A 14,203-nucleotide genomic window follows, 5' to 3' on the forward strand; every position below is an offset into this window, starting at 1 on the left:
CTACTTAACAAACTGCATATTTGTGTGAATATCAGGGGGTCCTTGTTTGCTTCACAAAATACTTAACAAACTGCGCCAGTTGTTTGTTCAGCAGTTTTTCAAGAACCTTTGCGCCAAAAGGGATCCTGGCTATAGGTCTATAGCTTCCTGGATCTAGTGGATCTAAATTAGGTTTTTTTAATAGTGGAAGAACCGAAGTAGATTTCCATGGGGTTGGGTAGACTCCAGAGGTAATTATATGCTCTGTGAGTTTAGTCAACTGCTCGCTGAGCAGCTCAGGAAAAAGATGTAGAATTTTTGGTGGACAGGGATCCCCGAGGGCCCTAGATTTTGTAGACCGAACTGCCTGAAAGACCTGTTCTAGTCCTGGGGGGTGGAACTTAAACCCTGATTTTGGTGATTCATCAGCAGGACATGTATTCCTAGGAGAAATATTCTCTGAGGTCACAAATTGGGAAGTGTTTGACGTGAATGATTCATATACAGATGTCACTTTGTCGGTAAAGAATTGACCAAGGGAATTACAGAAATCCGTACTACTGGGTATATTATTGTTTGTAGTTATCTTGGATAACTTTTTTACTGTCAAGAAGAGCTCTCTACTACAATTTTTCGACTCCTCTATTCTCTCGATAAAAAATTGGCTCTTAGCTGCAAAAATTATTTTTTTATAGGAATTTAGGGCTTTTTTGTATTCCCTTTTACTGTCAAGGTCATAGCTGATCCTCCACACTCTTTCAAGCTTCCTACAAATTCTCTTTGCCTCCCTAAGAGACTCGGAGAACCAAGGTTGTGACACCTGTTTTTTTCTGAGGTTGGATCTTTTCCTCAGTGGTGCAGTAATTCTTATAGCCCCTGCTATCCAATTACAGATCTGGTCAGTAGCCGTATTGCTGTCCGGCACTAACCTAGGTATCGTCAAAGCCAAATGATATTTTAATTTTTCTGGCTCTAATCTAGACCAGTCAACACAAGATGTAGAGGTGTCCACAGTATGAGATAGTGTAACCCCTTCAACATTATCTGATGTAATTGAAAAGATTACGACCTTATGATCTGACCAGGTAACAGGAAGGCAATCCAACATTTCAATGTGTTTGTTGGACGTAAAAATGCCGTCTAGTGTGTGCCCTGCTTTATGGGTGTCTGTACGCACAATCTGTTCCATGGATAGGTTCATAAAGGTATCTATCAATACTGCCGCATCTGCCTTATCTCTTTTCTCCAGGTGGACATTGAAATCACCCAGAATGGTGAAGTCCGGATGTTTCACACTGGCCTCTAAGAAGGGATCAAGTGACAGCGTCAACAGGGTTTTTGCTTTTGGTGGTCTGTATAACAGAAGCCCATTGAAGGTGTAGTTATCAGTCAACTTAATGTTAAATGATAAGGTTTCACAATCAGGGGTGCTACCTAGACTACACCCCTTCACCTTTAGTTCGTTCCTGATGATAATAGCTAAACCCCCCCCCCCTTTTTTTCCTCTCCTATCTGCTCTGGTAATTCCATATCCCTCTGGGATTGCTAATAATAGGTCAGTATCTGATGCTTCATCTGCCCAGGTTTCCGTGATGGAAATTAAATCTAATTTCCCTGAGTCTATATGTTCTGCCATTTCGGTGTTGTGTTTGACTAAAGAACGTGCGTTCAAAAGGGCCGCCCTAAAAGATTTGATTGATGTTTTCTGTAACCGTGTGTTTGCTGTTACAGTACTACTTTGAGAATAGACAAATGGAGGGATGTTTGGAGTTTGATAACATAGATCAGAACCAGAGAAATGAGTTAATCTAACTGTGGAAGGAAATTATTCGAAGGATTGCTATGGTGCACGACAGTTTGGCAGGGATAGCAAGAAATTATTATGTGAATCTTACCAGCACTGTAAACTTGCATCCGAGTTATAGGGTTGAATTGGATGATCAAGCTATAGAAAATATGAGGATTACAGGAATGTGATTGCACCTTATGGAATTGACAATAAGCATTTGCTAATGGAAGGATGTGGATAAATTAGAACTCAGGTGGGCAAAGAAACATGAAAAGAAAAAGTGAGAAGCAGCTATGGGAGGAAAACAGGATGAGCCTGGTGGGAATGAAGCAACAGTCTATACACTTAGAGAACCAGCTAGAGGATCCTATGTACACGTGCCATGGAATAGAGGTGGTTTGGCAGCATTTGCAAACAATTTTCTGAAGTTGAGAGACAAGCCGGTGCAGTGGTATGCACAAATGGAGCGGTTCATAAAGATTTAGAATGTGTTGTGGATTGATTTGAATATGTTCTTTATCATTGTGGTGCCAGCTGATTTATGGGCAGAATGTAAGACTGCGGTACAATGGCCGAAGGGGGAACCAACTAGAGAGAAAGGGACATATGCACCATCACCAGTGGAAATTGAGAAATACGAAGCAGTTATTACCTTTTTGAAAGGGAGAATACCTCCAAAAGATACAGATTGGTTAGAAATTAAAAGAACCACACAAGAACAGAAAGAAACAGTCCATGAATATTATGAGAGGCTATTGCGGGTCTTTCAACAGCATAGTGGATGTGAGTATTCTGAGGAAAAGGATACAGCGGTTTTTGTGTCCCAGTTTGTATTAGGATTGAAACCTGAAATTAGTGCCCACATCACATAAAGTGTGATCTGTTGGTTCGCAGAATAAATCCTTAGATAAAATCCAGCGATATGCAAAATATTGTAGTGATAAATTGAACATGAAGCACAGAAAAATAAAAGAGATATTCATGCTGGCTCAGACTAAGTTAGCTCAAAAAGGGTTTCAGAACCTGTCTTTTTCCGGAAATCAGGGTGCTATGCAAGGAGTTGTTGTACCACAAGATGATTTTTCAGGAATCTAAGAGGGGATGAATATGTCCCACAGTAGAGGTAGAAGTGTTCCCATGGGTATAGGATCTGGAGTAGATAAGGATGCTATGAAAAAGGTTACTGATTGTCACGTTTGTCATAGGGTAGGGCATTGGAAACAAGAATGTTGATATAATCCTGAGAATTCTGGAGAAAATATGCAAACCTCACAATGTGTGTCTCTTCCAAAAATGCCTATGTAACAAATGGAAATGCTCATGCAAAATCAAGCCCAAATGATGCCTCCTGCTCTGTCCAAATAGGGAATCCCAGGTTTAATCTAAATAAAATGCCAAAGTTTAACACAAATCAATTCCCGAAAGCTATGCCAAAGATTCAAAATCAGAATGACTTGCCACAATTCCCTTTATTTGAAAATGTTAGGCCTGCTTCTGATAATTCCCAATGAAGATGCTGAAAGCATAGGAAGACTGTGCACTTGCCCCATTCTTAGAGGTAGACCAGAGTTGCCCATATGTAGATGTAAATGTTTATGGGCGCAACGTGTCATTATTGATGGACACAGGAGCTGCCCGTTCTACTGTCAGAACAGTGGAAATATAAGCCTTACCTCTCTCGGGAAAGACTATCCAAGTAATTGGAGTTACGAATAAACACATGTTGTATCACCTGGCAGAAAACAGACACAAGATGTCTCCAGGGAAACTGCAATACTGTCAAAAAGAGGTTCAATATCTGGGATACATTATCCTGAAGGGAGTTAGAAAGGTGTCTCCAGCAAGAGTGAAAGCCATCTTACAGATGAATCCACCATGAACTCAGAAGGAAGTCAGAATATTTTTGGTAATGGTTGACTACTGTAGACAGTAGATAGCAAACTTTTCCTTAATGGCAAAACCTCTACTGAGGTTGACATACCGATATGTGCTTGATCCGCTTCCATGGGACAGCGAATGTAGAAAAGCGTTCCTAGAACTGAAATAGAAATTGTGTCGTGCCCTGGCATTACGGATGCCTGATTATACTATAGAATTCACATTGTTTTGCAGTGAGAAGAATGGGTGCGCTCTCTCAGTATTGACAAAGACTCATGGTGGAGCGCAAAAACCTGTGGCTTATTTTTCCACCATTCTTGATCCTGTAATGGCAGGTCTCCCTGGCTGCCTTAAAGCGACGGCCGTGGTCAGTGCTAGTCTTGAAAAGAGCATAGTGATGGGACATCCTTTAACTGTTATGGTCTCGGATTCTGATAAGCTATTGTTGACTAGAACAAAAACACAGCATCTGAATCATAATAGACTAACTAAGGGTCACGGAGCTTTGCACAAACCCAGACCTGACAGTAAGGATGAACCACTAATTGAGCCCGACCATGTCCTATTTGTAGAATGTTCATGTCTAAGAGGAAATGAACGCACACTAAGAGCAGCACATGCAGTGTGCTCCATAAATTATGTGATAGAAGCCTCTTGGCTTCAGACTGTTTTCTCCCCATAAGTTGTTGACTTAAATGCCCTCACCCAAGGTTGCAGTTTAACTGCACAAATGAGAGTCCCCATGTTCACTGACAGTCAGTACGGGTTTGGTGTAGTCAAGGATTTTGGGCAATTATGGTCACAGAGAGGTTTTCTTACTTCTACAGGTACTCATATCAAAAATGGACACCATGTTAAAAATTAGCTTGAAGCACTCCAATTGTGTAGTAAAATTGCTGCAGTAAAATGACCAGGTCATCAAACGCCAGTAGGTACATTGCCATGGACAACTGATACACTAACTCTGTAGCCAGTTAATGTGCACTGTTAGCATGTACATTTAATGGGGCTTTCACATGGGACACTGAACAAGACAGCTCTTTTGCAATGGTAATGGAAATCACTGCCACTTGGGAGGAAGTGAAAAGGTTACAGGAAAATGTGTCTGAAGCAGAACAGAGGGTTGGGTCTGGTCAGGATGTGCAAAGAACATAAATGACAAATGGATGTCAGCAAATGGAAGCCAGTGCTGCCGGATAGCTTGTTGTTTCCAATGACACTGTACTGTCATGGATACACACATTTAGGAAGAGATGCATGGTGAGAACATTTCTGAAATGTTGGTACAATCCCAGGTTCCGAATGATTGCTGATGAGGTTTGCTGAAGGTGTGTTACATGTCAACAGCTAAATGCAGTTAGAAAAAACACAAGTCAGAAACACACACACAGGGAGATCAGGCGGTCCCTTTAACAGAATGCAGATGGATTTTATTGAGATACCTTTGCACAATGGGTTGAGATATATCCTGGCGATTGAATATCTCACAATGGGCAGAAGCCTACCCATTGAGAAAAAACAACAGTCTAACTGTAGCCAAACAGTTCTTGCATGAGCTTATCCCAAGATTCTGGAGGCCAGTCCATCTTGAGTCAGACAGAGGAACATACTTAGACAATGAGGTGATGAAAATGTGTGCTGCTCTACAAATTGAGCAAAAGCTGCACTGCAGGTACAGACCAGAAGCATTTGGTATAACTGAACAAATGAACAGTACCATCAAATCTAGATTGGCGAAAATGTGTGCTTCAACCTCCCTGAAGTTACCAGAGGCTTTACTTTTGGTGTTAATGAGCATTCGAAGTACACCAGACAGGAAGACAGGATTATCACTGCATAAGGTATTGATTGGAAAAAGTATGTTGCTGGCTGCTGTACCTTCGAATGCTCTTGCGAACATCACAGATGATATATGATATTGGACTACTGCAAGACAATGATTGACGTAGTTCGTTCTATCTCTCATCGGGTATCAGCTGCCATACAAGAGCCCCATCAAGAACAGTGCCACAACCTCAATCCTGGTGATTGGGTCGTAATCAAGAAGCAAGTGCGGAAGAATTTTCTTAAACCCCGACGGAAAGGCCCGTTCGCAGTCATTCTGACTACAAATTCTGCTGTTAAATGTGCTGGAATCCCAAACTGGATTTATGCCTCACACACCAAAAGAGTGAGCTATCCAGTGGAAGTGCCTTTGGTCTATTATCCAGAAAGAATAGCCTTTGTGGTCATACCACCAGTCGAGAGACCACCTAGACCTGCAGCACCAGCCCCTGTCCAGATACAGGGAGAAGCACAAGGAGAAAAAGGGGTGAAGACCAGCAAACCAAGAGACGAGTACAAGTGCCTTAAGCGGTGCAAAGTGGCACTGAGATCCCAGACAAAGAGAAAAAAAAGACTGAATCACACGCTGAAAACGTCTGTGAAACAGTGCAAGAGAACAAACATTACCCGGTGAAGGAACAAGCACTGGGACAAGAAGGCCCGTAGAAAAGCATAGTGGCCAAGAAGTTTCGAACCTGAGAGACTAAGTAGAAGTATCTCAATAGCACAAATTTCAGAGACAATGCATGAGGAAAGTGAAATAGAAGATCAAGGTTATTTTGATCCAAACCATCAAGTCCTAAGGCGAGCCAAAAGGACTAGAGTACCTTGCAGAAGATATTCAGCATCCAATTGGTCTTATTACATGAATACAGCACTGAATGGTACTTTGGAAGATCTGTGCAATGTGAATCCTGAACTATTTGAATCTCCCTGAAATAAAAAGACAATATAGCTGGGAAACTCAATCTGAAAATAAACAAACCAAATAGTATTACAAAGAAGACTGAACAATGCCTGTTATATGTTTTAGTTATTTGTTTTACAGAAGACTAATCCAGATTCGAGAAGAAAGTTACAGAAGAATAGAGTTAACCTTTTAGAAGAATATGTAGTAGGGTTAAGGATTGCTAAAAAGAAACCTGACAGCTTTAAAGAAATTCTACTTTTAATCCTCTATAGTAAGTTATTCAAGCACTGACTCAGAAAGATGTGTTGCATTAGAAATAATTGTAAATGTATTGTGGGTGTAGTTTTCATAATAAGAGTTATAAGGATCTCAATAGTATTAATAGGGATTTATTTAACACCTTATTCAGAAACTCAAAGCACGAATGTCACTAATACACATGTACATAATATGTGGGATAGCCTGTTCACAAAATATTTGTGAGTTACAAGAAAGACAATTACTTTACTAATGTATATTCTAGGTTAGTTCACAAATACAGTAGTGCTATGAATTCTAATGATTGCTGTGTCTGTGCACACTTGCCAACTTCTATTTCTGAGGAAGGTACATAGTGCCATATACCTTTGTCTTATGTAGCATCCTGTAGCTGTTTACTATCATTAGTTTATGGACAAGGACATTTTGAATACTTTTATTCCAAACAGGATTTAGTACTCGCTAGAGTGTCTTTAATAGGAAGCATGAATTTAAACCAGCAATCAAAAGTTATGGCCACAGCTTGGTATTATTTATTCCTGCATAAACCCAAAGATAGTGTAAAGGCTTACAAGAATAGTTTAACTTGCTTAATACGACCTGTAGAGAAAGCATACATAATGGCTTTAGAGAAATATACATGAACATGACGAAAGCGACAGATAGAAAGGGAGGCATTTTTGAAAATGTATGGACGAAGGAAGAAAACTAATTCAGAAAGAAGATAGTTTACTCTGAGTTCAGATTAGGCAGCTGACACAATGGAAACATTTGCATTTACAAAAGGAGAGCAACAAAAAGGACAAGACATGTAGGGATCAATAGTTGTGAACACACATTTGAGTTAACAGGGGATCTTGGCAAATATTACAGGGAGACAAAAATGCAATTCCAGGGTTTTACTACATCTGTGGACAAAACACTTATTTCCTATTGCCAGCAGAATGGGAAGGAACTTGCTATTTAGGTATGTTAAGTCCAAATATGTACCATATCACAAGCCTAGGTGCATTAACTTTAACACCAGCACACAGAGAGAAACGTAACACAGGGAAAGGAACAGGATTGGTGGGAGAGGAATTTGGAGCAGTGATACCACCTGTATCCTGAATGATGAAAAGATTAGAAGGTTAGCAACCGTTGTTGATAAAGTGGCAACTAGCACTTCAGCAGCTTTACTCTTAATTAATACCAAAACTAATTGCTAAAAAGTCACTGGTTTTGCAGGACTGTCTTGCTTTAGATATATAACTCGCAGAGAAGGGAGGAGTCTGCCACATGTTGAAATTAACCCATTGCTGTGCATGTATACCAGACGACAACAAAGAAATAGAAAGTTATGCAAAGAACTTTGCTGGTCTGTCACCTGAATTACATGAATTGGAAACCCCAAGTTTGTATGAACATTTTGGGAAAGAATTGAGCACAATTGGAAATTGGTTTTCATCAGCATGACAAGGTGTACCGAATGCCAATAGTAATAGTGGGGCTTTGTCTCATATTTCTTTATGCACTATTATTAAATTGTAAATATTTCTTGCGCAAACGATAGGAAACATTTCAAAATAAAATGTACAAGAGGGAAATGGGATTACATGGCATTGTGAATGATGACTATCTGAGATCATTAAAATATAGAGGGGTAAAAAGAGGAAGACGAGACACATCTGAGGATGAAAGTGCTTTCGGAAAATTGAATTCGCATGTGAAACAAGAGTGTGTGATGATTTAAAAATCAGCAGAAGGGAGGGATTTTTAGAAATACATTTTAAAACAAAATTTTGACTTGTATAACGTATTAGAATTTTACTTTAGAATGCATTAAAAACTCAACTAAAGAATTTGCATAAGTAAATAACACATAGGAAAAATGTGCTTGGTTTAAATGTGTAAAAATCACTTTATAATACATTTAAAACTCTGCTAAAAGAACAGCGTTAATTGAACACCAATAGGAAACATGTGCCTGCTTTAAACGTGTAGGAAAAATTTAATGTGAAAAGAAAATGTTATAGGCTACCATTTACAATGTGCTCCTGTAACTAGGCCCAACCCATTTTCTTTCAAATCTTGCTCACATCTAAATGGACATTTATTTAGAATATCTTGTCTAGCACCAGCATCCCACTAAAGAATGTGCTGACTTTAAGATTATGTTTTTTTGCTTCATCACACCACATTTGCTCACCCGGCCTTAACAATGAATTTGCTGTGGATTTATAATGAATAGAGAACAAATTAGATATATTGTGTGTATGATTAACTAGGACATTGTCAATATATTTGTTTCATTGCATTTTGACTAGCCTTTTATCTTCACAATGGGACATTGAAAGCAGCTAATTGTTTAGGTATGAAACTTCTCATGAGAACTTTCTGCCATGTATCCAACCATTAAAATAGTAGTCAACTATGTACCAACATGAATGTTTACAGTGGGAATCAGGAAGAGAAGCAGCAGATGTCGACAACACCATCAGATGAGTGGTTTCCATTGGCTGAAGATGACATACACCTACTTATTTTCGTTACATGATTGCGCATTTTTCACAATATAATCAGGGATTCCTAGCTAGGGAGAGAGATCGAGAACCTTTACCTTGCACGAAACTTGATGCTTCAGGCATTCAGTCCTCATTACTGAACGCTACTGCTAAAAGTGACTTACCCTTCTTTTCACTCTCATTTTTTTGCTCAATGCTGTAGTTGAGCTCATTTGCTTCTATCATTGATTTACTTTTAACGGTTGCTACTGAAACTGTAGGGAACTCGGCTGAGTTTTCCAGAAGAAAACTTCATTATTGGGAAGTTCGAGACTTTATTTATGCTGCGGAAAATCTTGTTCTTTTCCTAGGGTAGGTTAGACTCTTAGCTAGACAATCTTGTTCTTTTCCTAGGGTAGGTTAGACTTTTAGATAGAATAGGGACAAACTGTTGAATTATTCTGGCACTAATCAACCTTTTCTCAATATTTCTGTATTATGAATAATTTGAATAAAAATGACAAAACCATACTAACTCCTTAAAAAGAGATAAATAAAGGCTTTAAAAACTTCTTCAACTTCTCGCCATTGATTGAAAATTCAGAACCTGACAGTTGATGATATACATGATCTGTTTGTTTGGTTTTAGCTCCATTCAGAAAACAGTGTCAACGGTCAATTCATCCTGTCCAGTGCCACAGGATTTCGAGGGTCCAATCTGCAAGTTTGAGGTGATTGATTTTTGACCCAATGTTACCAATCCTTGGGTGCTAACACAACTATGTGGATTTCAGCACATTGTTGTTTTGGCAGATGGCCAGTGTACGAATCAGGGCCAGAAAGGCCACAATATTTTCGATAGCCAGGTGTGCCATATAGGGTGGAGGATGCAGCCAATAGTATTCATATTGTGCTTGTGCACATAGATAGTATAGCTCGAAATAGGTGCAGCTAGGCCACTTTGTTTGTGTGGTAGTGTGAGAATTTCCCACTTGACATGGGGCTGTTTGTCAGCCCAAGCAAGTTTATTAATTCAGTATGTTAATGAATTGTCTGGTCAAGAGGACTGGTATGTTACTGAAAGGATATAATGGTTTTGGTAGAAGGATCATTTTCATCACAGCAATTCTTCCATGTAGCGACCGAGGAAGCCTGATCCAGCGGGTCACCTGATCGTCTTCTTGGAGACAGAAGCACCATAGTTCTCGGTAACAGTGGCCTTCGGATGTCGGTTTAGCCATATGCCAAGATACTTCAATGAGGACGTGCACCAAGGAACAGGGTAAGCGAGATATCACTTTGTCATTGCATTCGTGAGGAGGAAGATGACAGACTTGTTCCAATTCATCGCAATACCAGAAAGGATGCAAATATGGTGAATTCCTGTGTTACTTGTGGGAGATTCTCGCTTGGGGTACAAAGGTACAATGTAATGCTGTCTGCATATGAGGATATAATTAAATTGTGTTGCGCAAAACTCAATGCTTCTGTGCCCTTGGTGTTGTCCAATAGCAAATGCCAAGGGCTGAGCCACTAGGGTAAAGAGCAGGGGAGACAGGGGGCATCCTAGCCTCGTATCTCCTGTATTATGAATGGGCCGGAGGTCAAGTCATTTACTCATACTCTAGCCCACTGTACCATCATCAAATTTCTTTATTCAGTATATAAAACAAACCATAAAAGATACACACAAAAACATAAAATGTTATTTAGCCGACAAACCTTTACTTAGTTGCACTGCACCAGATAAAAAGTTATCCACATAAAAACAATTCTTTACAACAGATAGTAACCTTAGATAATACAAAGCCGGACAAACTTGAGTAAAGTGGGACCCAGCAAACAGTGCGAGAATGAAAAATGTGCCCAGTTTTTTTCATAAAAAGAACAGAACATTACAAAGTGCAATGTATCCTGAGGTGAGACATTATCACATTTATCACATTTACAGGGAATATAAGCAGACTCAAAAGCACTCCCACAAGGAATAGTTAACCAATGGTGGCTAAGGTTAAGTCTGAAGCAAGTTAAAAAGAACTGGTGGTGGTTCCACATATCCCAAGTAAGATGGTGCTCAATAAAAACAGTGGCTTACAATAGGATATATAATTTTAAAGAACTTTTATGCATTACCACATTCTCTCATCTCACTATAATTGAACCACGGGGTGGAACCTGCATGTTGCTGCACTATTGTAGCAAGTCTACAGCCCGATTGGTTAGCCTCGACATTTGCTCGGGTAGTGGTATACTGATGTAGTCACTTAATCTCCCTATCAGCCTACTCTTAAAATTTGACAAGTTTGGCTTGGATATCCACCAATATCTTAGGTGTATGGTTTTGACTATACAGGTTTTCAAAGCTATATAGCTCAATTTCAAGGGCATGCATAAGATTGCAAGCAGCCTTACACATTCTGTGTTGCTTGGTAATACATATGCCCCTGATATAGGCCTTAAATGCCTCTCAGAGCTGGCCCGGAGAAGTAACTGAAGTTGAAACCCCCAACAAACCACCATCTGAGGAGTTAATAGGCCATAGTGTTCCCATACTTGTCTAATAAATTATGTATCATCAGTGTTTTGTCCATAAGTGTTTACTATAATGATGCATTGTGTGGCTATGCGTGCTTGTAGGATATTATATCTACCATGTGGATCAGTTTCTTCGGTTTTTACGATAAATAGCAACCCCCACTATACCAGTATGGCTGTCCCACATGCATAGGAGAAATAACAGGAGAAGGACTTTTGGAAGCTCACATGCATGGCAAACCCTGGTGGTTTTTGTGGCCCCCATTGTGTCTCTTGAATGAGTGCCCAATCGATTTTGTAGCGGTTGAGGTATGCAAGGACTTGTGGCACCTTGCGTGGATTCCCTACCCTCGAATGTTCGAGGAGAAAAAGTTCATGGAGGAGATCATATTAGGTTTTGAGGTCATGAGTCACATGGTTGCCTGTGTGTGCCAGGGTAAGACAGTAGAAGGTAGTTCACCCGATAGCTCAGCTTCACAACATGTAACCTGGTGCATTAAATCCACCCACCGCAGCCATCCCAACTTGCCAGTAAAACATATCCCCACCAACAATACCAAAAGTAACTGTCTATGAGAATCTCGACCACCATGGGTTATCATGGGAGTCATTATTCAAGGGAGCTCCCAAAAGAGGAGGCCAGAAGGCCAGCAAGGAGAGTCCCCTAGTCATACGGGGACACTCACCGGGCACAATATTGACATCTCAACATAAAAGGTGAACATGCCTGACGGCCAGAATGCATCAATCAATTTGCAAATTAAGACCAAAGATAAAATGTCTCAGTATACAGAACAGTTGTGGCAAGAGACAGGGATGAATCTGTCTGGAAAACATATCTAGGGAGCCAGCAGAGACATCACTCATGCACTTGCGCGTAAAGCAGCATGCCCACAAGCGCAGCTACAGTAGTACGCAGAGTCATGGTTACAGATGTTCGTTATCATCAACAGCAGCCCTGTTCACTCAATGTTGCTCAGATAAGCTTCAGGAGGGCCTGGTGAACTACTGGTTGGGTATGTCCTCCCCTTCTTGATTTTGTTTAGAAAACTAGTAGCTACCTGCGGGTCATTAAAGATGTACGACTTTTTGTTCCGAGTCACCTTGAGGTGTGCAACATAGCATATGGAACATTTTCTAGCCAGAGCTTGCGCTTGACCTGGATGTGTCAAGCCTCCTACACCTTATGGGTAAAATCAGGGTACATGGAAAATGTAGTACCTTCATGGATGAAAGGCTGTCTCTCACGGGCCAGGGGGAGAATCGTATCATGGTTCTGATAATTGAATTGGTGAGCTATGATAGGTCGTGGTGTCGCACCAGGGGAGGTTCTCGTGCCCAACAAGTGGTGTGCCCGCTCCACTGCAAAAATAGGGGGAAAGACGTCTGCTCTAAAGAGTTTTGTGAGGATGTTTTTGGCATAGTCTGTTATGTTGCCTGTAGTGGTGCAAGGCCCAACAATCGCAGCTTATTGCACTGTGATTGGACCTCTAAATCTTCATTTTTCACTTGGATGACCTCCAGGACTGTCTGCATGCCCAGTACTTTCTCATATGTGGTATATGTTTGATCCTCGAATTCTGAGATGCGCCATTTGCTGTTTAGATGGAGTTCTCCTGTTTGGCAAGCCCTGAGGCCATTGTGCTGACCCGCTAAGCTAGAGTGTCAAGTTTAGTGTCTATAGAAGTCACACTTTGCTGCATCTGGCTCAAGGGAGTCTGTATGTCAAGTTTTGTTGAGTCAGGGGGCTCACACACTCCACACCTCACTAGAGCGTACCTTCACCTCCTGCAACAGGTGTGTTGAGGATAGATACTACGTCCCTCTGGTTCTGATACAGGCCCCAAGAATTCCAGCAAGATTGAGGTTACTGTGTCAGCACTGTCTAGTGGTCTAGATTGTAGCCAGTGCACTGGTCCGAGGTTGTGGTAGCAGTAGGGAGGGTAGAGTGCCTAGAGAACCATTGACTCTTCAGTGCAAGTCCCCAATACCCAAGCTGAATTTCCTTGTTAGACCAGGACATGGTAAGTGGGGCAAATGATGTGCTCGGGAGATCCAGAATAGTGTACACTGAAGGGGGCCAGCCAGGGTCCCCCCTTCTGAATGGTAGCACTGCACAAGCAGGGGATAATGCAGGCCTCAGCCCCGCCCTCCTGGTGCGATAGTCGCCCTAGGTGGCACAAACAGGCAGTAGTCACTGGATTAGGGTACACCTGGGAACCCCACTCTCTGGATCCAGACCCAGGTACCTTATGCTGGTCTTCGTCCAGTTGGATCAGGCTGCAGACACTTGCCCAAGGTGGTAGCTTCCCATCATCTGCAGGGGGATATCTGGCACCACTGTTTAGCACACGGAGGATCATGCTTGGTTAGGTAGCCCTGGACGATGGTGTGGCAGTCTGTCTCTGCTCCCCAGGGGAGGGCGCGTATTCCAGCGGCTCTGCGTCCTTACAGGGGCCAATTAATATTCTTACAGTCGAGTCTTCAGCTGGCTGATTTGTCCTCCTACCAGTGGGCCCATCACACTGCCACCCCTACTTGCAGTTC

The sequence above is a fragment of the Lissotriton vulgaris genome, chromosome 8 (assembly GCF_964263255.1).
Source record: "Lissotriton vulgaris chromosome 8, aLisVul1.2, whole genome shotgun sequence".
Classification (NCBI taxonomy): Eukaryota; Metazoa; Chordata; class Amphibia; order Caudata; family Salamandridae; genus Lissotriton; species Lissotriton vulgaris.